Source organism: Protopterus annectens, chromosome 1.part0 (assembly GCF_019279795.1).
Source record: "Protopterus annectens isolate FY-2018-M chromosome 1.part0, PAN1.0, whole genome shotgun sequence".
NCBI classification, from domain to species: domain Eukaryota; kingdom Metazoa; phylum Chordata; order Ceratodontiformes; family Protopteridae; genus Protopterus; species Protopterus annectens.
Window position 1 is genome coordinate 1,188,870,466 of NC_056725.1, and position 27,925 is coordinate 1,188,898,390.

Sequence of the window (27,925 nt, forward strand, 5' to 3'; positions counted from 1 at the left end):
AAAAATGCAATTCCACACCTCAATGGGTATGTCTAATCTCAAAACATTTGTTGGGACATATGTCCTATTGGTTTATAAATATCTGCATTTATTTTGATGCATGTGCCCTGTTCAAATACCATAATATTGGTGGCCTGTTGCCATCAATTAAACCTGCATGCTGTTGTAATGTCCACTGTTGTTCTATATATGCATGTGTTATGCTTGCTGTTCAGCTGTTGGAACTCTGGTGTGTTGGGTTAATGGGTATACTTCTGCATGCTGTTATAACTAATTGGGAATGCTGTTGACTGTTGCTAACCCATATTTTCATTAAATCCTCCAAAACATAGAACGTATGGGAAGGCCAGTCCCAGCGGACCCAACTGTCCCACCTCAGCTGACAATGGCACCTGGCACCAGCAGGTCCAGTACCCAGCCTGGGACCTCCTCCTCCATTGGCCTTGTGCCACCTTTGGGTGGAAGCACTGCAGGGGATGGGGCTCATCCCCCATGCAAGCGTGGGCGGAGGAGGGCCACCTATCACCCTCCAAATGGTCCGGGCTGTGGTGTGTAGAGAGATTGAGCATTCTGTCGCTGATCCTCTACACCAGCTTGAGGCACGAGTGGTGTGACTTACGGGTGAGCCTGCCCCTCCTACACAGCCCCCAGCACAGCCATCCCCTGGGCTTTGAAGGTGTAGTGGTGACTGCCCATGGGTGTGGATCTCAGTTCCACTGTTGCCATCTGTAGGCTCATGGACTTGCGATTTCCAAACATCCTTCCCCGTCAATGGTGTTCACCCACCACATGTGTCATATTCCGCCCCTGTACGCATCTTGTTTGTCTTGCCTGTTTACCTCCCCAACCTACCTCCCCAAATATACCTACTTCCCCTACCCCACATTCCACTCTCACCTGAAAAAAAAAGAGCAATCTGCTCCCAAAACAACAATTACGCCCCATACATAGCTGCCCATTTTGCACACGTCTGCTGGACACATAAAATGTAATTTAATTGGCCATACAACATACTTTGTTGACCTCACCCCTCCCTCAGGGGTGGAAGGTTTCATATTTCCCTCCAAATTTATTGCATATGCAGAGCTGTTGTTGTTAAAGAAATGGGCAGCTATGGACCTTCCCTACATCCATCCTGCACATCCTGAGCTGTTTTCCCTACTGTCTTTCCCTCTTTGCGCCCCATTTTCACCACTTTCCTATCTCCCCATTTTCTTTTCTTTCAAAGAAATGAGCATGGGGGTTAATGGGAATAAGCACTTTTAAAAAGTAGTTAGCGGGTTTGCGTGAGTGTGCGCTTGTGTGCGCTTAGCTAACCATTGCTAAGCATTGCGCAAACCCACACAAACCCGCTTACAACTGCTTAAAAGTGCCTTAGTCACTCTGTATGTGAGGGCCCTTGTTCTGCTCAGCAGCAAAATAAAACACCCCTGTCAGTCTCGAACCCAGGACCTTATACACACTACACGAAGTACCACTAAGCCACTGTAGATATACAACAACTTGGTGCTGAACTAAATATATCATGCATCAGAGTGAGTGAATGTAAAGGAAAAATAGGAATGCCATAACACATATCTTGTTCTATGGATCTTTACCAGCAGTTGTTGTCGAATTACATTACATGACTGTGATAAGAGAAGCAGCCATTCTAGCAGGAAATAATGTTACAGCAGAACTTTACAACCCCCGCACAGTATCATAGCAGGACAAACAATGGCATATCTGATTAGGGCAGAGGCCATACCTCCCAACTGTTCCTAATTTTCAATGTTGTTCCTGATTTTGAAACAAATTTTAGCTGTGTCCCTCTGAATCCCTCTGAAAAGTACTGACATTGGCCAGAAAGGTGGTGAATTACACTTAATGAATAATGACAATAAGTAAGAGTTACACACTGCTTGTACTTCAGAAAAGGTGTATTAATCCCTATAGCTCTGGTTCTCTCAAAGTCTCAACTTAATGGCACTAATATTTTAAAGGTGTACCTGACTTTTACCTACTTTTCCCTGAGTCTGTTCAAATATGTACCCGAGTGTTTGGAAGGCCTGGCAGAGGCAGAAACACACAGGCATATCAGCTTTTCTGCAGTTACACACTGTGCAAATAGCTTTGGAAAGAGTTCCAGAAACATACCCTTATGTAGGAGTACAACACTAAAATACAAAAGGATGTAAACATGTACTGGTAGCAACCAAATGTAACAATGCCATTGTTCCAGTTCTGAAAAGACCGGTGTGGTGCACAGACAAAGAATAACAGGCTAACCTCTGGCTACCATGTGGATAGATGCAGACAGACCACTTGCCTTGATAAACTAACAGGTACACAGCAACCCTTTAAGTCCAGCAAGATAAAATTCACACAATAATACATAATGCTCTCTGTACTTCTGCACCTCTACCCAAATGTAGAATATACCTGTGCGTTCAGGGTCTACCAAGGATGTAGGTAGGCATACTCAGTACTGAAATTTGTCCAGTTTTAATGAGCAGCCTGTGCTAATGTCAACACTAAAAAAGCACAAACTGTTCAGAAGTGAGTAAATTAATATTCACAGTATAGCAGTTCACAAACAATTCATGTGCCAAAGGAATACATCTCAATAACTAGTTTTGTATGGCAGTTAATTGTACAATTAGAAAAGAAAGTACATACTCCCATGTATCTTGGGTTAGCATTTTGAGTGGTGAGTACAATTCTACACTGACAAGTGTGTACTGGAAGCAGCAACATTCAGGTCTGGGTACAACATTTAAATCACTGGCTACACCCCTGGCTTCAGATATAAGAACTATACCAACCTTCTGCCTTAAACAACGATGTCCACAGCAAACAAGCATGATCCCCATCTTGGAAAGCCGAAAGGGCCACACCTACCTGAGTTAGCAATTTATAGCATTGGGTTGCTATGACAGTGATTACTGCAATTACCACACAGCAGGCTGCATGCAATTAGAAAATGGTGGCCACCAATTGGTGTAGAGGCCATCACATGCACATGTGCAAATATCTATAAAAGCAGGCTGTAATTGCTGCCAACAAACTCAATCATCTATTGCAGAGACTGACAGAGAGAGAGACAGAGAGAGAGAGAGAGAGAGACAGTGAAAAGCAAAAGGAAAAAGAAAAAGAAATAATACCAACTTATACAAAGGAAAGGTATGTAACAGATATGTATTTACTGGCATGTAGTAGATATTTTTGAAGAGTACTCTACATAATGTGAACCATTCATATGTGGCAGCAGTACGTATCTATGCACAGATGTCCTGCTTAACTACTGTCATGGACAATTCAGTGTGTACCTGTGGGCAGTGGGACATAACTGTGAAATGTGTAGCTCAGCATTAAATGTCAAACATCTGATCCATGTTATCTGTGTTCTGTACAGTAGTGTGGCCAATGTCTGTTTGGGGGATTAGCACAAACATTTATATAAATATGGGTGTGACAGAGTAACACATGCATGATAGTCATATTAAAGTGTAGCTTAGCATTGGCAACTGCTGTACCAGGCTAGTATGCTAATCTAGCATTTGGAGCTATATATACCCCCTCTAATGTTACTGTGTGTTTACATGTGATACCTGTTCATGTTGCAGCAAGGCCCAACAGTTCAGCTGTGAGGTCCAGGGTCTTACAACAGTGTGGACCTTGTGTGTGTATGGCACACACATACGGAGAGATATATATGTGTCATATATATTAACATCTGTATATGTGCATAGAGCAAGGGACATATTGCAACTGTTTGTGAAGGGTGGACATATATATGTTGGTGAAGGTTGTTATGTGCATATTTGTATGTAAGTTTTAGTGTGTGACAAACAAGGCAGCATACAGTGGTGGTATATGACATGTGGTGGCTAAACACTGTGGGTGTTTTGTTCAGTTTGCAATGTTGCAGCCCGTGAGGCCTGCTAAAGCTACCTGGGCTGTGAACACTTTCAATGCATTTCTCACAAGACTGTGCAATATTATTACATTACTGTATACCTCACATCCTTTGTATAATTGATATTCCCACCATGAAAGGTGGACTGTATATGCGCCTATATGTATATGTACACCAATGAATGTGTATGTGTATATGTATGTATGTGTATATATATATATATATATATATATATATATATATATATATATATATATACACATATATATATATATATATATATATATATATATATATATATATATATATATATATACACATATACAGAGAGAGAGAGTCATATATACTCATACACACCCACATCTACTTGTTGCAATAGATTCTATGTAAAGTTGACTGTGTGTGACGGTCAATGTGCTGGTGAATATGTCAAAGATGTGTATTTGTGGGATAGCTTAGTGGGAAACTGTTTCTGTCATGGTATTATGGGTCCTTGCTTTGATCTCAGCAAAAGCTGTGTATGTTGTTGCTAGGCAGATAAAGCACTATGGCAGACAGTCTGATGTAGTCCCTTGGTGTTAAATGGGGTGTGTCATTGGAGGCTAAAGCACTACATGTAGGCTTATTGATTGGTACTGATGTTGAAAACAATTGCTGTATGTACTGTAGTAATACTTGAAGCTCTGTGCCTAAACAGCAAAGTATGGTGTATGTCCACATTGCTTGGAACCACTGTTTTGTGTGGTCCCGGTAGTCATCACAGATTACATTCCTCAAGCTTAAGGTTTTGTAAGCACTGACACACAGTACTGTATGGTACACATGTAAAGCTTATCTGGGTTGCCATACCTTTGTGTCTTGTAATTATGTCTGATGTGTGTGTGGGTATGCCTGTAACATGTCCTCTGTCATATGTGCGTTACAACATATAACTGTGTATCTAGCAACATTTATAGTTTACTACAGCAGTATGACAGCTATATTCACAATTGTGCACATATTTTGGCCACGGGTTTGCCATCAAGAAGTTGTGTGGTATAATGGTAATACTGTAACTGGACCTTACAAATGTTGCGATGGATGACATATTTCTTTATGCATTGGCTTGATCTATGTCTGCTGTGGCTAGACGGTGCATTGTGTTGCATACAGTGTGCCAAGTACTCTTGCATAGTCTTATATAGTGATTTTATTTTGTTGCTTTGCAGAACATGGTTTATTATATAGAGAGTGCCAGGCACTTTCAAGCAGTTGTGGGGTAAGCACTGATAAGTGGTAGTGAAAGTGTTTAATCTCAGTCAGTTAATAGGTTGCTATATATGGCAGTTCAGTGATATCTGTACTGTATAATGTTAAATGTGCCATATGACTTGCTCAGACATATTTTTTTCTTTATGTCTTCCAGGGATCATGGCACACCGTCAAAATCCTAGCTACAGTAGTGCTGAAGATGAGATTCTTACCAGCTGTATGATTCAGCACTACAGCCTACTATTCTCCAGAACCAGCCAAGACCAGCAGGAGCGTACTGCAATGTGGCAAGATGTTGTCCGGAGGGTAAACGAGGTAGGCCTGCATAACCGGACATATGAACAGGCACGCCACCACTGCAGTGATCTACTTAGATATGTCCATCAGCATGCTTCTGATACATGGAGACAACAGCTTGCAACAGGTGGTGGGGTTAACATCCATCCCCCCTCACCAGAGTGAAGGAGCTGCTCCTGAGCCTGGTGGCACCTGCCCAACAACAACAGCAGCAGACATTTACCATGATGGAGGTTGGAGCCACCCAGCAAGAATAAGTGGAGCATGCAGGTAACATGGCATATCTGTAGATTACTGTTACCTCTATTGGTAGATCATTCATATGTGAGATGTGTACTGTGTAGTTAGAAGATGTGGAGCCTGTTGTTGTGCAATGCTGATCATTTGGAACATAATCTGTAGGCATGTGAATGTAAACTGTTGTTCTACTGTAAGATTGCAAACCCACAGTAGCAATGCCACAGTTGTCACCACTGACTAACTGTCTCATATCTATGTAGGACCCTCTGGTGTGACAGAAAGACAGTGGACAGATGCTGGTGAGTGTGTTCTACATTTTTTATTGCAAATAAAAAGTGCATGGCATAATTAAGGTGTAGGCCATGTACACATGTAACACACCTACCCATAATGCATGCTGCGCATGTTTGCTGTGAGACCACGCACATCTCTCTAATGTGATTAGCTGCCTCAGACACATGCAATACACAGACCACGTGTTCTTGCTGGGTGGCTCCAACCTCCATCATGACTAACTCTCTCTAGAATGTGTAAAAATCTGTTAACCAGTTTACTGTATAATTTAATTTAATGCTGCCTTGTGCTCAGGATTAACTGTAACCTGTGGAACTTGTTTAACTTGCTTACTTATGTAATCTCTGTAAATAGTCTGTTTGTAATATGTAATGATGGTATTATGTAATGCTGTATCTGCTTACCCTTGGAGCTTTTCTCCCCGGGCCTCCGCTGAAAATGGACATGCATCCAGTCGGACTATCCCGGTCAACAAATGTAAAATAAAAAAAATAAATAAAATCTCAAGCAAATGTGGCTACACTGTAGTGACCATTGGATAGGCAGAGTCGATACACAACATGCACATAACATACACAACTATGTCATACACAGAACATGTTAAGATGCTACACATGAAGGATTGACAAACCCTCTGTAAAGTCACACTCCAGTATCCCAAATGGCATCCACACAGCACACATAATATACCTGAGGAGTAGAGACCTATCATGGGGCAGTGAAACACTCTGCAACACACAACACATTCATGTTATGGAATGCTCCTTATTGGCCTCCTTACAAACCCATGTAACAACTGGTTGTGAAATGGTGAATATAGCCATGGTAGTGCAGTTCCGGTACAGCATGATAGGTGCTGGTTTGGGACACATTTGTAGCCTTGAGTGACCACATGATGCTTCATGATGATGGCTTATGGTACTACACCCCATCCAGTTATTGTAACCACAGTACTACACATAGCTTTCATTGCTATACGCCTCTATGTTGTGTGTGTGCAAACATATGCACCTCTAAACAATATGCATACCAATCACCATTTGCACAAATGACACATATATGTCTTGTGATGCTATTGCGTGGCAAGGTCATATGACATACATTGGGTATGTGTGATGTTTAAATTTGCAGTTGTGTTTTAGCATGCCATGTTGGATGACACTGGCATGTCCACAATATGATCTACACTCACCATAACTACTGTACACTGGCTATGTGGACCGATGGTATTCCATCAGTTATACATGCACACTCTTGTGTGTATACACATCATGCCAGAGCTAAAACTGTGTCCACAATTATTTGCTAAAGACACAGAGGCTCTAATCAGAATTGGATTCAGCCATGGTATGTAGACCTATGAGTGATGGTGCACAGTACATTACAGAGTTTTGAATACTTGCACAGCAATGTTGTGTCCATGTATGCATTGCATTCCAGGGGGAGGCCAATCACCGAAGAAGAAAACACATGCATCAAAGCCATGTATACTGTTGGTAACAAGGACTGTCTACACTTGCACTGCATGCTGTTGAGCAACATATGTCCTGCATGCTGACATGTGTGATATGACTGTTTTGCTTGTGATACTGTACCCCACCATCAACTGCTATTGAGTATGCTCTGAGATTGCTAGTGGTGTATGTGTGTGTGTGTGTGTGTGTGTGTGTGTGTGTGTGTGTGTGTGTGTGTGTGTGTGTGTGTGTGTGTGTCTGTGCGTGTGTCTGTCTGATTTAGTGAGGAGTGAATTTGTGTGCGTGCATGTGTGCATGTGCATGTGTGCATGTGTGCATGTGGTGTGACATCATGTACAGGTCTTAAAGTGTGTTTCCTGTTTTCCTCTCACAGGTGCTGAGGTGGGGCTGGTTCAGTGCAGCAGGGAACCTGATGTCACTGACACAGATAGTGATAATGAGGATAGGTGTGTTGAGGCACAGGCAGGTTTGTCAGGGTCTGTTGTTGGGCAACCAATTGACAGTACACAAGTCTCCACCCCATCCATGCACACAGTCATACTGCCTGTACATCTATAATCACCAATGCCCTTAGCAGAGGGACAGTGTACAGTCGGCACTGGCTAGGACAGTGTGGTATCTATGGCACATGCATCAGGACACAGGAGCCATAGCTAGATGTCAGGAACTGTACCACATAGGCAGATGCCCAGGGGTTCTTGTCAGAGCACTGCTGGTCATCATGCCCCTGGCAGACGTGCCACAACTCTTACAACCACACGCATGTTCCAGGCTGTCATACAGGTACAGGCACGTATGGAGCGGTACACCAGACAGGGACTAAGGGCACAGAGGGCTCATAACACCTCTGTAAATGACAGTATCCATGACCTAGCAGGTGCCATACGTAATTACACTGAGGTCATTGATAGACGTTGGGGTGAGACATTAGATGTCTCCACAATGTCATGTCCATGTGTCAGGACAGTGCGGGATGGTTGAGTCGTCGATGTGGACGTATGACAGCAACATCATCAGATGACAGTCACCATGGACGTCCATCAAGTCATAGCCGCTCGTGTAGTGCTGGTACCAGCCCCAGCAACGTTGGAGGGGGCTGTTCATAGACCGTCCTAGAAGACCACGTGCACGTGGCTCTGGCCAGTCCCAGCAGGGACCTGGATCCAGTAGACATATGTCAACCTCTGAGGATAGTACCCAGTCTGGATTAGTACCTGATACTGTCTGTAGCACGCCTGCCAGGCACAGGTCCCATATCCATGGTCAGAGACCGTGATCTGTAAAGCCTGCCAGGTATAGTCTGTAGCTGTCCCACAAATCCCCGTATATGGCAGCCACATGGTGGAACTGTGTGCACGCAGACACACACACATAAACCAGACACCTAGGGCAAACACATACCCGCACACATTACATCCACATTGGCCCATAACAGTACTCTTGGCCCTCGCACACACACTCACACACTCACGTCGATTGTATGGCTCATTGTAGGCCTCTGGCAAACCAACAACACACCCTGTGCATATGATGAAACCTATGCCACCTCCTGTCATCTGTAACATTGATGCAGGAACAGGCTAACATGGTGCTGATGCACAGGGTGACTTTATTACAGTATAGCAATGTTTTAATGTGTAGCATGTTGTCAGCAGTAAAGTGTAATGATATCTTTGAAGGTGTAGCTGAGCAGGCATGATGCATTAAAGCTATAATTATCAATGTAGTATTGTTTACACCAGTGTTTATTCCAATTGTGTATTGTCAGCCCGTGTGCCACTTGGCTGATGTGTGTAGTTTTGTCAGCATGTGTTATACAGTGGACAGTAAGTGTGGGATGTGTGCAGCACAGATTTGCAGGTGTACATTTGTGAACATGGTTGAGGTGCACTGTCTGCATGTATGTGCATATTGGACACATGGACAGGGTAACATGCCCTGTATTATACAGTGTTAACACTCCATAGTTTCTATTGGTGGCCAGTATGCATTGTACTACACACATTTTGAAACTTGAGTACACGTGTGTGTATGACACGGTTTAACACTGTGCTGTGGATGATACTGTTGTTACTATCTGTCATTGGTTTGCATTCTGGTAGTATACATAACCTCAACAGCCTGCCCATAAACAATTGTTAGATGATGGCTTGACAACTGACACACAGATGTAGGACACACAGTAACATTTGCAGGCTTCAAGTACTATTCTATGCCAGTAACAAGTGGTATTCACCTGCACTCAGTCCTAGGATCACTCCTGTTTGGCATATAGCTTTCTTAGGTACAAGCAAACACAGTAGAGATATGTCTGGCCATGTTTGGCAATGCATACTGTGGGCTATAATGCATTCTCCAGATGACACACACATCCTCCAAAAGGATATCATACAGACAGATACCTGGTGTCAAAACCCATGCTGTAAAGCTATAAGCCCAATAAAGCATAGTCATCCACTTTTACAAAACATAGTATCCCCAGAGTACCACATAGGTAGTAGCCCCCAAAATGTGGAACAGGTACCAATGTATACATAGAGCCATGTGTTAAGTCATCTCTCCTTTGATAATCACATTTCCAAAGGGTTTTGGAAATCTCTCTGTGGAGCACATAAGCAATAAGGGGTCTGCATGCATATCCACAAAGGCTGTTGCACACCTATAATAAATAGCCATCTTTGACAGACTTTGCTGCTTTTGAACAGGTTTCAAATATACCTCAGGCATAAACCCTCACTCACACTATTCAATAGAAGCCGTAATGAGTGTATGTGAAATGGATGACGTAGGCCAGGGATCACTGCAGTGGCTAGGCTTGTCACAAGCATACAGATGTGACCTAAGGTCTGGAAAGCAGCAGCACACTCTGGCAAAGATAACATATGTGTTTATGGAGAAAGCAGGGTTCCCACCTATGAAATAATTGAGGTCACATGTATGTATATGTATTTGCCACACAGCTACCCAACATGTGTAATGCACATACTGTTGTCATTGTGATATGTCATACAGTAGTAAAAGCAAAACCCATGACACATTGACCAACAGAGTCACACACATGCAGTCACCAAGTGCAGGATGCAAACCCCTACCTAACTACTGTAGGATATTACAGCAATACACATTTACACGACACGCTATACACATTATTGGAAGTTCTGTTTTCCACAGGTATATTTGTAGGATGGTGACATCATCAGACTTGACAAAGATGAGTATACCACTTTTAAGGTGTTTCAGTAGTCTTCAAAAAGGTTGCTCCTCTTCAAGGAGGCACACACACACACTCTTATACAGTTACCAAGTACAGAATTCAAATCCCTCCCTACCTACTTTATGATACTAGAGCAGTACACATTTACACGACACTGTATACACATTACTGGGATTGTTCCTTTCCACAGGTATATTTGTAGGATGGTGACATCATCAGACTTGACAAAGATGAGTGTACCACTTTTGAGGTGTTTCAGTAGTCTTCAAAAAGGTTGCGCCTGTACAAGGAAACACACACACAGTCATACAATTGACAAATGCAGGATTCAAACCCCTATTTAACTACTTTATGATATTCACGCAGTGCATATTTACATAAACGCTATACACATTACTGGGAGTTCTCTTTTTCACAGTTATATTTGTAGGATGGTGATATCATCAGACTTGACAAAGATGAGTATATCACTTTTAAGGTGTTTCAGTAGTCTTCAAAAAGGTTGCTCCTCTTCAAGGAGACACACACTCTCGTATAATTGGCAAGTGCAGGATTCAAACCCTTACTTAACTACTTTCCAATAGTAGAGCAATACACATTTACATGATGTGCTATACACATTAGTGGGGGATCTTTTTTCCACAGGTATATTTGTAGGATGGTGACATCATCAGACTTGACAAAGATGAGTATACCACTTTTAAGGTGTTTCAGTAGTCTTCAAAACAGTTGCTTTCCTCCAGCAAGTGCAGGATTCAAACCTCTACCTAATTACTTTATGATACTAGAGCAGTACACATTTACACGACACGCTATACACATTACTGGGATTGTTCCTTTCCACAGGTATATTTGTAGGATGGTGACATCATCAGACTTGACAAAGATGAGTGTACCACTTTTGAGGTGTTTCAGTAGTCTTCAGAATGGTTGTGCCTGTACAAGGAAACACACACACAGTCATACAATTGACAAATGCAGGATTCAAACCCCTATTTAACTACTTTATGATATTCGAGCAGTACACATTTACATAAACGCTATACACATTAGTGGGGGTTCTTTTTTCCACAGGTATATTTGTAGGATGGTGACATCATCAGACTTGACAAAGATGAGTATACCACTTTTAAGGTGTTTTAGTAGTCTTCAAAACGGTTGCTTTTCTCCAGCAAGTGTAGGATTCAAACCCCTACCTAACTGTTTTATGATACTAGAGTAGTACACATTTACACGACATGCTATACACATTACTGGGAGTTCTTTTTTCCACAGGTATATTTATAGGATGGTGACATCATCAGACTTGACAAAGATAAGTATACCACTTTTAAGGTGTTTTAGTAGTCTCCAAAAAGGTTGCTCCTCTTCAAGGAGTCACACACAAGTGCAGGATTCAAACCCCTATTGAACTACTTTATGATACTACAGCCGTATGCATTTACACGACATGCTATACTCAGCATTGAAAACTCTTCTTACCACAAGTATATTTGTAGGATGGTGACATCATCAGACTTGACAAAGTGGGTGACATTAGGTGGGCTACACAGAACTGATCGACCAACCAACACAATAACTAGTAAAAACAAAAAGAAGTACAACGAAAGTGAGTCTAAAACAGGTTTACTAAGAAAACTTAAAGCACTTTTTGCTTGTACCTAAACAAGCTTCTTCAGAAGTTAAAACCGATTACATACACATTCCATTTGAATCACAAATATGGTGATGTTATACAACCCGCCCATGCGGTGTAAATTTGTCATGTAACATTTATACCTTTAAGGTCAGGTTTACACCGCATGGGCGGGTTGTATAACGTCACCATATTTGTGATTCAAATGGAATGTGTATGTAATCTTTTTGTTTTATGGGCTACATAGAAGGAATTTCTAAACACTTTGGCAATGTGATCATCAAAGGAGAGTTTACTATCTACCTGGGTCCCCAGGTCCATAATTACATTCTCTGTGCATACTGGATTACCACCTATGTGGTAATTTGTGGGCACTTTGTTTTATCCAAAGGGGATGACTATGCATTTTTTGGTATTCTGCTTGAGGGCATTGTTTTGACACTGGGTATCTGTCTCTGTAAGACCCTTCTGGAGGATGTCTGTGTCAGCCATAGAGTTGATTATGGACCAGAGTTAGCAGTCATCTGCAAACTTGGTCAGCCATACTCCTCCCGTGCTTGTCTGTACCTCTGAGCAGTATCTACTGAACAGGTGAGGTCCCAGGACCAAGACCTGTGGGATGCCACTTGTGATTGGTTTAGAGTCGGGCATGGCACCCGCAACTCTGACCATGTGTTTGATCTGTGAGCCAGTTGGCCACCCATCCTGTGACATAGGGGTTAATGTTCAAGCTGGTAAGCTTGTCCATGATGCCAGTGTGGGGAATGGTGTCAATGGCCTTAGTGAGGTCCAGGTGGGCTGTGTGGACTACTTTTACCTCCATCTATGTCTTTGGTAACTGTTTCAAAGAAGTCAACTAGGTTTAGGAGGTGGGATCTGCCTTTAACAAAGCCAAATTGGGTAGAGTCCAGTGTCTGGAGGTTCCCAATGTCTCTGTTTATGGGTTCCATGATAAATTGCTCCATAGCTTTGCAGACCAGTCTGAGTAGGCCTATAGGGCAATAGTTTCCAGGTTCTGTTGTGGCACCACCTTTGTGGAGCTGAATGACTGTTGTTGTATGGCATTCTTTGGGTACATAGCCTGTGGTAAGGTTGAGTTTGGACAGTGAATGTAGGTTAGCGTGTAGTTCCTTATGGGGCTGGTGTAAGATGCAGCCTGGGACACCATCCAGTCCCATTGATGCTGTGTTCTTAGCTTTGGAGAGGGCTGTTTTTATCTGCATGTACATGAAGTCTAGGGTTCTGCATTCTTCTGGGATGGACACAGGCCCTTTTGGGGGTGAGGGGGGGGGGGTGAAGTTTGCACTGAACTTGTCTGCCAGGATGTGGGCAATGTCAGTTGGTTCAGTGTATTTTTTGCCATTTTGCAGTAGCTGACAGCATATTTGAGAGTTGCCACCTAAATGTTTGGTATAGCTAATGAAGGCTCTGTGGTTGTTATTCTTAGATTCCTTGGCAATTTGTCTTTAGAAACTGGCCTTGGATTATTTTATGAGCAATCATTGGTTCTTCCTAATAATGATCAGTGATGCCTTTCCTTTTGTGAAGTTTGCTCTATCATGTGTTAGTTTCCTCCTTCTGTTGTATAGCTTATTTATGGGCAACGACCACCAGATTGGTTTCTTCTTTTTGGAGGAGTGCATCTTGGTTTTATTTGGGATGTCTCGATCCATGCATCACTGTAGATGCTCATAGAATGCACTTGTAAATGATTCTGCAGATTGTATAGCATTATCCTATAGCAAGGGGGCTTGGTCTTGAGAAGTGTGCAGTTTGCTTTTGAAAATTTCTTCACAGTGGTTTCCTTGACTGGGGGGGGGGGTGAGATGTGGATGTCCAGTGTGATTACTTTATGGTCTGATATTACAAGCGAGGGGTTTATCTCTGGTGTGGAACACTGGTACCCCATGTTGGTGATGATCAGGTCCAGTATGTTGTCACCTCTAGTGGGCATGGTGACCAGCTGTTCCAGGGCATTTGAATTTTTAAACTCTAGGAAGCATTGAGCAAAGGACGTTGTACACAAGTAATTCTCCCAGTCAATGTTTGGGTAGTTGTAATCTCCTCATATAATGGTGTTTGGTAGGACCTTTATATTTTCCAGTGTTTTCAGGAATACTGAGTGAGGTTCCTGAGACAAGGTAGGTGATCTGTAGCAGGCTACAATCTGATAAGCAGCTTTGCCCAATGTTAGTTGCACTTGCATGGGCTCCAAGACCTCATGCTGTGCCACTAACCTGAAGGTGTGGGTATCGATAAGGTAAATGGATACACCCCTTCCTTTTGTATTTCACTCGTGGTTTTGGGGCCGAAGATCAGAGGGATTGTGAGTGTTTTACGTGGAGCATGTCCAACAGCTCAGTGTTTGACATAGCTTTGTATGTTAGGCAGAGATCACCTCTGAGAAGGCGATATGCGAGAGAGTACAGCTGGAGCATTTTGAGACAGTCTGTGTATGGCATGTATTTCAGGCTGCTAATCCTCTTTGTGAGGTATTTCTGCAGGCTTTCCAGTTGTTGTAGATGTCTTGTGAGGTACATAGCAAAAGGGGCGTTGTACTCTATTATGGATCTAGTGAGTGATGAGTAGAGGGGAACAATGTCCTCTTCTATTCTGCATGAGACACCTTTTGTGATGAGGTGTGCCACATAGAAGGATTTCCTGACTACTGTGGGGATGTGATTATCACAGGTGTGTCCACTGTCCACCTGTGACCCAAGGTCTCTTATCACACTTTCAGTGTTAAGTATACTACCACCTATGTTGTAGTTCATGGCTACAGAGTTTTTATAACAGGGGATGACAATGCACTTTTTGGCATTGAGCTTGAGGCCATGGCTTTGACACCAGGCATCTGTCTCAGTGAGGCCCTTTTGTAGGATGTTCACATCTTTAGTAGTTTCAATTATGGCTAGTTTGCAGTCATCTGGAAACTTCATTAGCCAGAGACCTTCCATGTTAATGTTTACTTCAGGGAAGTAGATACCAAACAGGACAGGACCCAGGACTGAACCCTGTGGTACTGCACCCATCACTGGTCCAAAGTCGTACTTGGAGTCTGCTACTTTCACAGTGTGTGTTCTGTCAGTGAGCCAGTTGGCAACCCATCTTGTGACATAGCGATTTATACCTAGTTTAGTGGCTTTATCTATAATTCCAGTGTGGGGGATGGTGTTGAAAGCCCTGGCAAGATCTACATAGGCTATGTGAACCACCTTACCCTTGTCTATGGTTCTGGTGACTGCTTCAATGATGTCTATCAGGTTTAGGAGACATGATCTGCCTTTTACAAACCCAACATGGTTGTGGTCCTGAGTTTGGAGATTACCAGTGTCTTTTTTATAAGTTATATGATGGTACATTCCATGGCCTTGCAGAGCAGGCTCATCAGGCTAATGGGGCACTAGTTCTTGGGGTCCCTGGTGGCTCCCCACTTGTGTAGTGGGATAACTATCACTGTGCGCCATTCAGCAGCCACAAAGCCTGAGGTGAGGCTATGACTGAACATGGTACGTAGTTGTGGTGCCTGTTCATTCTGTAGTTTGTGTAGAACACAGCCTGGGATGTTATCTGGTCCCATGGATGCTGTGTTCCTGGCTTTGGAGAGTGTTTTTACCTGTGCAGCCATGATGACAGCAACTTTGCAGTCTTCCGTTATAGAGATATGCTCTTTCATGGGTGAGAGGGGGGTAAAGTTAGCACTGATCCTAACTGCAAGGATGTTGGCAATATCAGTTGGGTCTGTATATTTAGTGCCATTGTGCTGTAACTCAGAACAGATCTGAGTGTTGCCATTGAGATTCTTGACATAGCTATAGAATGCTTTGTGGTTGTCTTTAGAATCAGTGTTGATTTTGTTTTCATAACTAGCTTTGGAGGATTTTATCAGGGATCACAGCTTCTTACTCATGTTGACCATGGAGCTCCTCCACTCATGGGATTTTACCCTCTTTTGCAACAATTTCATCCTTCTGTTGTGCAGTTTGTTTATGGCAGGGGAACACCAGATTGGCTTCCTTTTCTTGGAGGATAGGGTGTTGGTTCTGTTTGGGATAGCATGATGCATGCAGTCATGTAAGTGCTTATAAAGTGCAATTCTGAAGGATTCAGTAGTCGTAACTGTATTGTCCATCTGCATGGGTGTCCTGCAGTTCAGCCCTTCTGTCATAAGAAGCATGAAGTTGGCTTTGGAGACATTTTTTAACATGGTTTCCTTAATGGGGGTGTGGGTCCAGAATGTGGATATGTAGGGTAATTAGCTTATGGTCAGATGGGACCAATGAGGTACTGACTTCAGGTGTGGAACACCGGTCATGCAGGTCAACCAAACCCCGTAATCAACACAAATAACCACAAAGTGAACTAAATGCTACTCATTGCCAGAAGTCTCAGCCTCCAGATGCACACACTCGAGGCACTTCTCATTATGGAGAATATTGATATCTGTGCAGTAACAGAAACCTAGTTCAAGGTTCCAGACAGCACACCAGCACAACCATGATACTACTCATTCTATACCTTCCAGCATCAGAACCTGAATCATAGCACATAGGGTGAGGATGTATCCATATTCATCAAGGATACCTACACCTCTCTCTACATGCTCTCTACAGGATATGTACCCATAGAATGTTGCACAGCAATGTTTTTCAACCTCCACAGGGGTGGGGCCACAAAAAACCCTTGGCATTCATGCTCTATGCGCCTGACGAGTGTGTTCTACAAGACAATGGAGCCAATCATAATGGAAGTCAACAATAGAGATTGGGAACCTTCACACAGTTGAGCACACCCAGTTTGGCTTTGTCAAATGCAGACCACGCCTGCTGAACTAGGAGGATTTTTTTGACAGTTACCCAGGCTACAGATGATTGAAATGAGCTCAACACAGCCTACCTATACCTCGCTAAGGCCTTTGACACCATTCCCCAGTCAGGTATCATAGATGAACTCACCAACCTCGCCATGAATCCATACATCACAAGATGGATTGCAAACTGGCTCACAGATAGATCCCACACATTAAGAGTTGCTGGCTACATGTCAGACTCTACACCGGTAACAACTGGTGTCCCCCAGGGTTCAGTCCTGGGGTCCCTCCTGTTTGGTATAGACTTCTCAAATGTTCATGCCAACACAGGGGGGTTGTGGTTGACTAAGTTTGCTGGGAACTGTAAAGTGTTTGCCATAATAGATTCCCCAGAAGACAGACATATTCTCCAGAAGGGATTCTATGAGACAGATGTGTGGTGTCAGAATCATGGCCTCAAGCTCACTGTGGAGGAATGCATAGTGATCCTCTTGTTGAAAACAAAATACCCACAAACTACCACATAGGTGTTACCCCCTTAAAAATGACAAGGTGATAAGGGATCTGGGGACACAAGTAAATAGTCATCTTTCCTTTGACAACCATGTTGCCAAAGTGGTTGGGAGATCCTATGTGGCCCACCTAATCAACAAAGGGTTTGCATCAGGATCCAAAGAGGTAGTGTTGGTACTCTACTCTTACGTCATCAGTCCCATCATTGAGTACAGTGCACCATTTTGGATGTACTCGACTTAGCATATCCAGCAGCTGTAGAGACCACATAGGTACCTCACCAAGAGGATTACTGGCCTCAAACAGTCGTATTATGCAACACAACTGGTAAAACTAAATCTGTTCTTCATTGCGTACCGCCTACTCAGAGGCACACTCTGCCTAACTTACAGAGCCATGTCTAACACATAACTGTTGAACATGCTCCATTTACAGATAACAACATTAAGTCACCCTACACATTCCAGGGATATGAACCTCATCACAACGATGAGTACAACATGCTGGTGGGATAGAGTACCATCCCAGACACGTGCCTTACTGTGGAACAGAGCCCCAATGTACATCAGACAGAACCCCTCACTGACACTCTTCAGTTGGAACCTTGATGAGTGCATGGGAAACAGAAAATTCATGCCAGGCATCACATCAGCAGCTCCACTAGAAAGGGGTGTAGGGTACTAACTATTAGAACCAGGCCTTGGGAGACTACCCAATGGTGTGGTGAAAGCTGCACAACTTGCGTAGGCTGATATATGCCTTCGTGGAGATAGTCTACTGCATACCTATGAACCTATGTGAAAGGTACATGTCTACAGATAGTAGATGTGTACTTCATTATACAGTCATGATGTGCAGCAGGCACATGCACCGCATACACTGTAATGCTTACAGATACTGGTGGCTGTTATGTACAGTGGGAGAGATGTGCACCTCATGTTTTTCATGCCATTGGGATGTGTGGTGGGTGGGACAATCCTGGATGGCTCCCTGTCATGGTCACCCTCTTACACACATCTCTGCCCATCCATCTTTGGCTTATTATACTGTTTTCCTCATATATATATATATATATATATATATATATATATATATATATATATATATATATATATATATATATATAGGTACATAGGTAGGTAATAGGCTATCTGCCTGAAGGCATATATTAGTATGGCCAGAGTGTGCAGCTATCACCACCCATGGAGTTAGTTCCCTAGGCCTCTGTGTAGTAGAGCTGATGAAGTGATCCATGGTGTGACAGTTCAGTTTCACATGCACTCATCAAGGCTCCTCTGGAAGAGTGTCAGTGAGGGACTCGGCTTAATGTCAGTTGGGAGCCTGTTCCAAAGCAAGGGAAGTCTGTGAGTTAGTAATGTATCCCTCCAACATGTTTTATTTAATGTTGTGATGATGATATCCCTAGAGCATGTGGTACAGTGAGCTTGGGTTTACTTCAGATAGTGCATGTACATCAGTTCTGCATTGGACATGGACCTGTCTGTTGGGCAGAGATCTCCTGAGTAGACAGTATGCAACAGAGTACAGATTGAGTTAAATTCAGTCTTGTTGCATGGGGCAACAGTCTGAGGCCAATAATCCTCTTGTTGAGGTACTTCAGTGGTCTTTCCAGCTGCTGAAGGTGCCTAGTCAGATTCATCGCAAGTGCGTTGTGGTACTCTCTGATGGGTCTGATGACTGATAAGTAGAAGGAACCTCCTTTGACCTACATGCAAAGACCTTGGCAATTTGTGGGAACACATAGCGTGATTTTCTAACCACTTTGTGAATGTGTTTCTGGAAGTAGAGATGACTATCCACATGTGTCCATAGATCCCTTATTATCACCTCCATATTTAGGGTGTTGGCACCTATGTGGTATTTGTATGACTGTAGCTCGAGGCCATAATTTTGACACCACATCTGTCTGACTGAGACCCTTTTTAAGGATGTCTCTGTTGTCCCAAACATTGATTATGACAACTTTTTTGCAGTCATCCACAAACTTTGCTAAACATAGCCCTTGTGTGTTTGACTGTATTTCTGAAAAGTATACACCAGACAGGAGGGGTCCCAGGACTGATCCATGGGGGACAGCAGTTGTTACCAGCTTGAACAGGAGACCACAACTCTTACCTTGTGGGATCTATATTTGCCCCAGTTGGCAATCCATCAGATGACATACATATTTACGCACAGGTTGTTGATTTTGTGGATACAACATGTGTCTGACATGTTGGAAAAGGGCTTTTCAAGGTCTATGTGGGACGTGTGTAGCTCATTTCATCGATGTATGTCCTGAGTGACTGCCTTGAAAACAGTCTAGCAGGTTTGGGAACCATGATCTGCCCCTGACCAAACCAAAATGGGTAGGGTTGGGTGTTTGTAAGCTCCCAATAGCTCTGTGTATGAGTTCCATCATGATGGACTCTATGGCCCTGCAGATCAGGCTTAATAGGCTTATAAGACAATAGTTCCCATGGTCTGTTGTGCACCAACACTTGTGGAGTGTGCCAAACATTGCTGTAACCCATTCAACAGTTTCATATCCTGTACAGAGGGTAAGTCTCAACAGACTGTTCAGGTGCAGGGTCTGTTTGTTTTGGAGTTTACATATGACACGGCTAGGGAAACCATGTTATCCCATAGACACTGCATTTTTAGGTTTGGAAAGAGCTGTTTAACCATTGTATATATGATTTCTGGGTTTTGCAAGAAATGTCAGATATATCCACGGTGTGAACCTTTGGTTTTTGGTTTTCAGCTAGGACAACTGTAGACACACCTCTTGCAATCCTGAGCAACTCAGGGCAAACACAAGCCATTGTGCTCCAATAAGCTTACAGTCTTTCAGACATACCCCCTCATGATGTCACCTATCTTCTACTCTACTACTCCCCTACTCCTACACTTACACTCTAGGGACATGGCTCACATGCCGGGGAAAATTGAGATTCACTATCCTTATCCTCATTTGCATAGGATTGCCTACTAATGCTTGGTTACATCTCTCACTCTGAGCTTCCCCCCCTTAGCAACCACTACTCAGTGGCCATGTTGTTTTTAGCCTGCCATTCACCTGCATGGCAGAACAAGCTTTTTAGTGAAAATGCCTATGTTTGGCTATTTTTCAATTTTTTTCATTTTATTTAAAGTGCCACACTTTTGCACGGAGCTGCGCTACGCTTAAAAATCGGAGATCGGGGGAAAAACGGATTTTAAGGATTTACATTTGCAAATGCCAATGGCCTTATATTTGGCCATTGGCATGCTTCCTCAACTAGATTCATCCTTTATTTGGAGCTGTCATAGCTCCGTTTAGCTATTTGCAGAACGGTACTCTGTTATCAACGGAGTACATTTCTGCAAATAACACTACTCTTACATGGACAAGTTAGTGTTTCCTGGATCGCAAATTTACCTCATTTGCATAGCTTTCAGCAGCAAATGAGGTAATTTCCATGCCATAACACTGTCCGTACAAGAGTAGCTTTAGAAGCTCTCATGCACGCCCCTGCTGGCTGTTGCTGGATCGCTCGGCAGACATATTGGCTGTCTGCCATCTTACACTAATCTTAGACTCCATGCAAGCCTTTGTAAATCTGGACCACTGTGTTTATTGTGATTTATAAAGTTTGGTTTAAGACCTAGAACCTAAAGAATGTTACCACTATAAAAATAGTTTGTGCTGAAGAGTTTGCCATTTATACTTCTTTCATAATGAAATGTGATGACATAATTTGATTCTGTCAAAAGGCTTAGCATCCACCCATTGGAAGTTACAGTGCAAACTTCCAGAGCTCCATTGGAGTAAATGAGTTAAACTGGTTCATTTTATTTTTCTATTAATGTATGTGTCCCTGTGTCTTAACTGGTAATTCAATAAAGGTGTTTACACTCAGTCTCTTCTTTTTCCTCATTCTAATCAAAGTTGTCTGTCAAGGATCAGTGCTGCCCCTTTTACTTTTCTGCTTATTCACAAACAACCTCTCAGTAGACCACCTCTGGCCTCCTGTCATTCTATATGCAAATGGCATTGTCATGTACAGATCAAGTTCCTCCTTTTAAAATTATATAAATCAGAGAACAGACCCAGCAAAGCTAGTTACACAATCTCATACTAAGCACCACAAAGCAAAAAGACTATGCTTTTTGTACTCCTCAAAGGATGATTGACATTCTAGAGCACTGAATATTAGACAGACCAAGGAACTATTGGAACAGGTAATCACTAAAAGCACCTGAGCATGTGACTTGAGTATCATCTCAGCTTTCAGAAGAATGTTCATATTACAAAGTCAAAAGTAGACAGTCTTCTCTTCTGAACAAAGAATAGTCCCATCTTTGTCTTTTCCCTGAAGGGGCAGGTGAAATAGGGGAAAAAGGTCTACAGAAACAGTTGGAATATAGCCTTCTATTCAATGCAGCTGCATCTAAAAAGACTCTTAAAACATCCACAATGCCGGTAACACCCTAACTAACTAAAGCCAATTAGCTCCCACTATACCTCAGAACAGTGCTGCTAGTAGCAAAAGTAGTCTCCAAAATTATCAGCCTTAAACCAATCCATTCATAACTAATGGACTGTAGGAGAAACCTGTATCTTATAACCTAATATCTGTTCCACCCACTTCCACAAACTTACAGCATCCAAGTAGCACACTACATTCAGTTTAGCACTCCTTTTTCTATGTTCACTCTATCTGATCACATCTCAAAGCAATACTCATCTTTTCCAAATGGTTTCATAACAGAGGAATTACTCAAATTCCTTCTTCATCTATTCAAATTCTCTAACTCCATGAAGTGCATTCCCACTTCCTCCTTTCACTCTTCCTTTCCCTCTTAACTATTTCCCTCTGCTTCTGCTCCTACCCTCTCTCCTTAATTTCACTCTTCCTTCCCTTTAAGTTTCCTTCCTCTCTTCTTCCTAAATTCCTACCCTCCTCTTTATACTTCTAGTCTCTTCCCCTCCATCTCACTGATGGTTCTTTTGTTCACACTGCCTTCCCCTCCAAAATTTCCAATCCTGAATATATTGTATATCTGGGTTTGAAACCTGGCTAGGGAACAACTGGGCAGCAGCATCTGTGCATAAGAAAGGCCTGGCAATCTACTTCCATAAAATGCCACTAAAACCCTCTAGGACCAACCTATGGAGTCACCATGAGTCAATTTCAACTCACAGGCATCTAACTTACTTATATGTTGTTTATAGTTTTGTCCTGTCTAAACACCATTTTATTACATCTTTCTAATTAACATTTATCATACCTTTGTTGACTCAGTTTTACTACTGTATATCAGTTCCATACTCTATCTTTGTAACCCATGGGTGAACTAGAAAAGGTCCATGTGGATCAGAGCTCTATCTCTTAATAAAGCAAAATAAGATTCTGATCAGACTACTAGAAACAGATTCTATAGTAAGTTGTTTCACTTATTTTTATCAGGATGTAGTTTGGAGACATAAATGTAGTTTAACAATGATGAAGTGAGAGATGTACCAGAAAAGGGTAAAGTAGTCAGAAAATGGAAATGAAGTTGAGATGGAAAATTCCAAAGTGAGTACAAAAGAGAATTCCATTGATGGGGAGAAGAAGCCACATTTTCTATTAGCAAGGTGGTAATGTCAGTCCTCTAAAATGGGCAAAGCATAAGATTTGTGGAATGAGAAAACGGGACACATTATGCAACTAAAATCTTGTGGTAGGCTGGTAGTACTTCTAAAATAAAAAGAATGGGTATAATTTGAAATGTTTAAACATATTTGATTTACAGGACAAAGGGATATGTTGTCATGTTACATGTAGACAATCTTCACATGGAACCAGGAACTCATCAGACATGCCTTTTCTGACTTACATGTGGAGCACAGTGTACTCCTGAATGAAGGCATATCATGTGAATTAGCAAAACAGAATGAGATATCAAGCTGCAAATATGTTTTTGTTAGAGGAAGTTGGCAAGTTTGGCTGAAATGCATAGAAACTAGGTGAGTAAATACCCTCAAAGAAACTTCAAAAGGAAACATACACAAATCACAACTCATGGCCAGATGCTTTGTTAGGTGTCATCATAGAAAATTCAAGTCTGCTGAGTTTTGCAACTATTAGTCCTTGCCAGGTCCAAGCCTAGACTGTACCATGCCTGTCAATGATGGCAACACCAGTCAGGCCCATGGTGAATTTAGGAGTATTCATCTAATTATCCATGTCCCATATGAAGGAATATAATGTATCAGAACAGCTTGATCTGCACAGGGAACCTATTCCAGTGGTGGAGGAGATGGTGAGGAATTAATCTCTTACTCCACTTTGTTTTACTGATCTGCTAAAGCAAGTTTAGATCCCTTGTTTTGGTATTTGTTGGACTGTTTGATTTATGATGCTACAAGATATCCCAGGCTACTGGGTCTGAGTTGGAAGGTATGGCATGCGTCTCCTATGAGAAGTGTATATAACACACAAAAAAGTGACAGTGCTTTTAGCATTTTCTGGTAGCTTAAGGGTTCTTTGTTAGGAACCTCTGGAGTTTTTCCTACTGTTTAATATGTCTAGTGAGGTACATGCCAAAAGGAACATTGTTACCCATAATTGTCTGATCAGTGAGTAATATAAGGGAAAAATAACCTATTTAAATCTGGATTGCAGAATTTCCTGGCAATTGTTGTTGATACATAATGATCAAAGGAGAGAATATTGTCAACCAAGGATCCAGGGTCTATAATGTATTTTCATTTTGAAGTGAGATATTGTTCCTGCTATATTCTGTGTGGATATTTTGTTTGCCAAATGCAACAATGATCCATTTTTAGCATTTAATTTAAGCACATTTTCAGTACACCAGGCATTTACAAATGTAAAGTTCCTGCTGGAGGACTTCTGTATCAGAGAGGGTGTGACAGTGACTCCCAGTTTGCAATCATCCACAAACTTAATTAGTCATCTGTCTTGGTTTTTAGTCTGTAGGTCATAGAAGTAAATACTGATCCCTGCAGAACACCACTGGTCGCCATCTTGTTCTCAGACACTATTCCTGTCACCCATCATGTTGGTTTCTGTCTTTAAGCCACTTTGCTATCCATCATACCCCAAAGGGATCTATTTGTAATGCCAGCAATAATGTTAGAATGAGAGATGGTATCAAATGCTTTGGTAAAATCAAGGTAAGCTGTGTTACTGTGTGACCACTGTCAACAGATTGTGTTACCTTTACAAAGAATTTTAACAGGTTCATTAGATAGGATGTACTTTCACAAAACCAAATTGCTGTGGATCTAGCCTGATGAGATTTTTAATGTTAAGGTTTATGATATCTGTTATAATGTGTTCTATGCACATTATAAAAGAGCTAATTGGAGGAAGGGCACTGAGCAAAACTCTGATCTGTGATAAATCTTTTCTAGCTAGTTTCACTGTGTGTGAGGTATTAACTGGAAATGTTCTCCATTTGTTAAACATCTGTTTGTGTTTGTTTGTTCTGATATCCTGCCAAGGAGTGTATCATATAACTGATTTGTTTGCAGTTAAAAACATTCTCTAGAGTCTCCTTGCTCCTTTATTTGTTTAAAACTTTTATTTAAAGGCTCACTGCTGCTTTTCTGCTGTGATAAACATTTCTGTAGTGTGTTTTTCTACCTAAGTAGTGTAGGTAGTAGCTGTAGCATTGTCCATATTCAGGCTTGTGTTCTGGGCCTAGTTGTTTGTTTACAGAGGCTGCGTGTCTGAGAACATGTTTCAGGCCATCTTAGTTTACCAAAAGCCATTTTGCATTTTCAGTTAGAGTGAAGTGTTTATGGTCATTGGCTGATTGGAGTTACCTGGACTACGGCTTGGAGCAAGCATCTCTTTGGTTCTTTCAAGCTTCTTTTTTTTAAAGTTGTTTCAGGATTCAACTTTCTGTTACTTAAGAAATTACCTTGTGAGTGTTTCTGCCATTTCACACAGCTAATCGGAGGAAGGACACTGAGCAAAACTCTGATCTGTGATATATAACATTAAGTATCCTGCTTTTTTGCTTATTTTTACTAGCTAGTTATAGGACTTTTATTCTCTGCTGCATACGTTTTACTGTATTTTATATCAATAAACTAATCTGCATGGTTGCATTAAAATTGTCTGCCTCACAGGGCCTGATAAATAAGGTTTTTACTGTCACACTGTTTGTAAATCTTTTATAGCTAGTTTCACTGTGTGTGAGGTATTAAATGGAAATTTTCTCCATTTGTTAAACATCTGTTTGTATTTGTTTGTTCTGATTTCCTGCCAAGGAGTGTATCATATAACTGATTTAGTTTCCCACCTTCCCTCACTATTGGTATCCTGTTCTTACACTTGGTGGCTTTGCAGTTGCTTGCACCTACTGCAAATTTGATCTGGGACACTCCTCCCAGTCTAGTGTCATTAACTCATTCTACCTAATACAGAGAGGATATTTGAGAAGGCTAACTCACTTAGTTTATTTACTTTGAATTATCTTCTGCTCCTCTTTTCACCCTTTACACTTTACTAAAAAAAAATTGTTTCCTGCCTTTCCTGTAACTAGTCTAGTCCAGATACAGATTTGCTGTATCCAGGACTGTCTGTAAGCTTCTGAGCCCCCCAAGCCTTTCTGTGTTGGAGGAAAGCCTTCTAGCTTATCAGTGGGAGTGGAAAGCACTAGGTATCCTATGTGCCAAAAGAGGAGTGTTTTCTGGCCCAGAAATTGTAGCATATTGGGCATTTCGGCAGTTTTTATATCTCTTTCAACTTTCTGGCTTAAAAGCCTGCATTTACTCTTTTCCCATCTTTCCTGTAACTAGTCTAGCCCAGATACAGGTTTGCTGTATCCAGAACTGTATGTAAGCTTCTGAACCCCCCCCCAAAGCCTTTCTGTGTTGGAAGGAAGCCTTCTAGCATATCAATCAGAGTGGTAAGCACTAGGTAGCCTATCTACCACAAGAGGAGTGGATTCTGGCCCACAAACTGTAGTTTATTGGCCATTTGGGAAGTTTTTCCATCTCTATCAACTTTTTGGTTTAAAAGCCCATGTTTGCTCTTGTTTTCCACCTCTTCTGTAACTAGTCTAGTCCAGATACAGATTTGCTGTATCCAGAACTATTTGTAAGTTTCTGAGAGGTGCCAAAGTCTGCTCTTCAATCTTTCCCTAGTTCTCTCCTCTTCTGCACTTTTACTAGCTTATTAGTCTAGCACTTTACCAGACTTCTTGTAGCAATTATTGTAGCACAGAAACATGCTACCAGCATTAAACGTTCTACAAGGAAACAGCTCCAGTACTTATTATTAATGCCCACCTCTCCAGGCATGTCTAAAGGTCAGTTCCCTGTGCATTATCCTATTAACCTGGTGAATTTGGGCACCCTTAGACAATGTAGCAACTGCCTCATGTACACTGAGAACCCTCTCCTCTTACCTCCCAACACTCAGACTTGCGAGAGATGCACTTATATATCCAAATTAGAAGCCACGCACTCTCCAGCCAAGACCAGAATAGCTGGAACACATAGCCCTCCAGAACACACACCAGCACTGCCTTCATATAAAAGCACAAATCACACACCCACCTTCATGGAGGCTCTCATTAAAAATCTACCCAAACAGCAGAGACCTCTAATGCAGAAATGCACTCAACCACCACAACACAACACTAATCATGAGACATATAACTCTTTGAAACAGTGTGCCACTCAACCAAAGCCCCTAAGGCAAAACAGCATGCCCAATACTCTAGTCATAGGTGACTCGATAGTGAAGCACATTGATGTCCCATTCACTAGATTGAATAAGGAGAAAGTAACCATCAGCTGCCTGTCAGGCACCAGGATCTACCACATAACGCACACACTCAGGTCCCTCAACAAGAGGTAAGGTTACCATACGTCCGGGTTTCCCCTGGACACATCCTCTTTTTTGGGCTTCTGTCTGGGCTGTTTTTGAAAATTCTGTGATTTGTCCAGGTTTTAAAACCCAGACAAATCGCAGAATTTTCAAAAAGCAGACATCCCTATTTCGGAGTTTTTTCTCAGCTTTGTTTCTTTTTTTTTGATTGGCTCGTATACCGGTATACGAGCCAATCAAAAAATGGAGCTCTGTTCAACTTGATGTTCCACATTGAACAGAAGAGGGTCCACTGTGCGTGTTTTTGATTGGCTTGTATACCGGTATACGAGCCAATCTTTTTTTTTGTTTTGTTTTGTTTTTTTTTGCAAGATAAAGGTCTTTAGTTTTAGTCCTACAGGAGTAAAGACCTTTTTTTTTTTTTTATTTGCACTGGGTGTGAATGACCTGAGATGTAC